This window comes from Sinocyclocheilus anshuiensis, unplaced genomic scaffold (assembly GCF_001515605.1).
Source record: "Sinocyclocheilus anshuiensis isolate Anshui unplaced genomic scaffold, SAMN03320099.WGS_v1.1 scaffold2170, whole genome shotgun sequence".
In the NCBI taxonomy this organism is placed as follows: domain Eukaryota; kingdom Metazoa; phylum Chordata; class Actinopteri; order Cypriniformes; family Cyprinidae; genus Sinocyclocheilus; species Sinocyclocheilus anshuiensis.
The window spans coordinates 710,203-713,980 of NW_015558572.1; positions in this window are offsets into that span (position 1 = coordinate 710,203).

Consider the following 3,778-nt stretch of genomic DNA (forward strand, 5'->3'; position numbering starts at 1 on the left):
TTATTATTATTATTATTATTATTATTATTATTATTATTATTATTATTATTATTATTATTATTATTATTATTATTATTATTATTATTATTATTATTATTATTATTATTATTATTATTATTATTATTATTATTATTATTATTATTATTATTATTATTATTATTATTATTATTATTATTATTATTATTATTATTATTATTATACAGTAGTAGTATTTCATAATTTATGCACTCCAAGGCAGTCTGGTTAAAATCTCAAGAGGAAAACTAAAGACCTGTGTAGTGCGCCCTTGTGTAGTAGATAACAGTTTTTTCTTTAATATGAAATATACCAAATATACAGAAATTTATGGAGGAAATTTTAAGATTACATTTGTCACGTGTATGACGTAAGACAGTTTCGGGTAGCCCTACAAAATCTTACATTTAACTACCGTATGTATCTGAAACCATTATAGTTTTTGTTGTTTTTTTTTCCTCAGGTGAATTTTATATTCCCCACAAAACGCAAACCCCTCTCAAACTATAATTTGTATTTCTACGATCAGTAGTAGTTTGGACTCCTGCTTGACCATTCATTTATGAATAACTCACAGTCCTGTCCATAACCAAAATGAGCAAAATGAGTCAATGTGCTTTGACAAAAATCATTGGGCATCAAAAGACTAACAAGGCCGTAATGGAGGGGTCTGCATTATGACATACAGTAAATAAGTGCAAACCAGCATTAACATGCAGGGTTTATTTTCCACTCTGCGACTAGGGTGTTTGTGAATACCATAAATGTGAATTAATATTTTCACACTTAAAATCGGTCACTTTTTAGTATTTTCTCTTACTATTGTGTGTAGCCTTTAGCACCTTGCCAAACCTGTAAACCTTAGTTCTAAATCACATCTGGCCAGGGAGGACTGCGTAAATAGTCTTTATGTAAAAATTAGCATTTTCGAATGCACATGTTGGTGAGCCATTCACAAGTAGGCACAAAACTCTCCGACATTACCTTGCTGAATGAGGGCCCATTATCGCACATCAGACTGATCGCTCCTGTTTCAGGATTCAAACCTGGCTGCATGGTCCCTTTGGAGTACAACAAACACATTTATTTTTGCTTAAGCTCAGAGTATACTTAGTTTTTTTTACACATACGCTTGGCTATGCATTCATTGCGTTTGATCTGAACTTCGTCATCAGCACAGTATGCGCATACTGTACACGCACAGCCCGATTTTACAGTGTACATGCGGCTCTCACATGCACTTAGATTTTTTTTTACATTATTTATTTATTTAGTATTATTATTTATTTTTATTTATTGAAAAAAAATGTTTGCACTAATTAGTTTGTCCAAAAGGTGGCAACACTGGCTCGGGCCTATAGACTGTAAAAAAAAAAGATGGACAATGCCATCTCCACTTCCTTCCACTATAGAAAAGTGAAGCCAAAACATCTCAATATGGTCGATGTCATCTTGCGAAAATAACATAATTTGGAGCCGCAGTAGTGATTAATTTGGACCCAGAGTTTTTGCGCAGTAGTGATCGTGTGTTGGAGCTGCATTATCAAAGTCCCTCCCAAACTCCTGCAGACCCAATTGCAAGCTCACAATCATGGTACCACACTCCATTTTTATAGAATCAAATAACTAACTATAAGCAAACTTATTAGAAAGACAAACACTTAAACATACATCAGCATAAGAACTACCTAAAATGATGGACTGATTATTTAATTTGGCTCACGTTCTATTCACTTACATGGAGAGGGCAGAGTTTAAGACCTATATTGCAGCCAGCCACCAGATGGTGATGTTTTGGCCAGATGTTTTGGCTTCACTTTTCAGGATGCCTATGGCAAACTTGCTCTGGCCGTTAATTCACAGTTGGAAAAGAAACAGAGGGAACCGACAGTGTTGCAAAGTTAGCTATTTTTGCAATTTCCCCCATAACACAACTGGGCTAGATTTGGCCATGATTGGGTAGTTTTGAGTACCTATTGGACTGGTTTTGTTAGACAGACCTGGCAACCCTGGAGAATGAACAACAACAACAACAAACTACTGAAGATGGCAAAAACAACAGACAACTGCATTGACAAGTACTTACGTGAGGGTATTAAAAATGATACCTTCAACTCTAGTTTAAACGAGTGCAAAGACATTTTTATCAATGATGACTTTGAGAGAGGAAAAGCACAGACACTGGACAAGGATGAATCTTTCCAGTATGCATGTGCTGAGTGCCTGTGTTTGTGCACTATATCAAATGGAATGTACCATATTGTTCAGAATATAAGACAGCGTTTTTTTTTCTTGGAAATATATCTGAAAAGGTCATCCTATATTGAGTCATCCTATATTCGGTTTCTAGACTTTTACATATCAATAATACACACGCTGTATTATAAATAAAGCTCAAAAGAAAGTATTAGCGTGCAACTTCGAGGTTATGTTGGAAAATTATGAAATTACCAAAAAGCTCCAATAAATTACGTAACAGGTACTAGCTGGGACGAATTTGCATGCAGGTATGATGTCCATTCTATTAACCAGGAGCAGTTTCCATATGTTTCATTAACAGTTAATATTAGTATTGTGTATTTACCATGGTAAGTGTTATTTCCACACCCCCAAAATGCCACTTTATTTTCACTTGTGTTATTTACATTTTTTTAAATGACTGTGGTGGCTCATGTCATCAAAAATGAACATTCAGTAAACACACTCACATGTGCTGTGGTTTAATATTTTACCAACACTTTTAGTCTAATAAGCTGATGGACCCTGACACTGTCAGACTCTGTTCCATGTCTCCTGTTGTGTTTTCCTCCCCCACGTGCTCCAGTTTTTTATGCCCATATTTGTTTTTTCCTGTTCCTGTCCCTATTTAGTTCTATTGGTTCCAGCTGTGTTTAATTAGTTACTGTGTATTTAAAGTGTTCTGGCCCTCGTTTCCCGTCAGCTGTTAAATGTCATTTCGTTTTCTCAGTGTTTCCCATGTTTCTGTGTTCCCAGCTTTGTTTTCATTAAAGACTTTGGAATTTGCTTTACTCCTCATCTCCTCGCTCCTTCGTTCCCGTGCTCCCAGTGTGAATCGTGACAGAACAGCGGACCTAAACAGTAAGCGGCGCCCCTTCTCCCATGTTTTGTTTTCGTTTTGAATAGTCTTTTGTTTTTCCGTTTTTCTCCCCGCGGTATGAGGACTGCCCTGCTGTCAAGCTCGCCGGCCGCACCGTTGTCAAGCCATCCGGCCGCGGCTCTCTCAAGCCCACCGGCCGCGCCGTTGTCAAGTCCGCCGGCCGTGACTCCCACAAGCCCGCCGGCCACTCCTGAGTCAAGCCCGCCAGCTGCCCCAGAGCTCGCTCCAGTGTCGGCTCAAGCCCCAGAGCTCGCTCCAGTGTCGGCTCCAGCCCCAGAGCTCGCTCCTGTGTCGGCTCTTGTCCCCGAGTCTAGCCCAGTGAGGGCTCCCATCCCCGAGTCTAGCCCCCGGAGGGCTCCTGTCCCCGAGTCTAGCCCCCGGAGGGCTCCTGTCCCCGAGTGTAGCCCACGGAGGGCTCCTGTCCCCGAGTTTAGCCCAAGGAGGGCTCCAGTCCCTGAATCCAGTCCAGAGGTCATTCCTGTGCCCGCGCCTTGAGAGTGCCTACCAGTGCCCGCTCCTCCAGAACACCCTCAGGACCCCATTCCGGCCAAGATGCCTGTAAATCTCTCCAAGTATTTTTTTTGGGGGGGTGGGGTGTAGTAGGGCTTCAGCCGTAGAGGCGGGGGCTGGGGGCCCGGAGGCTGC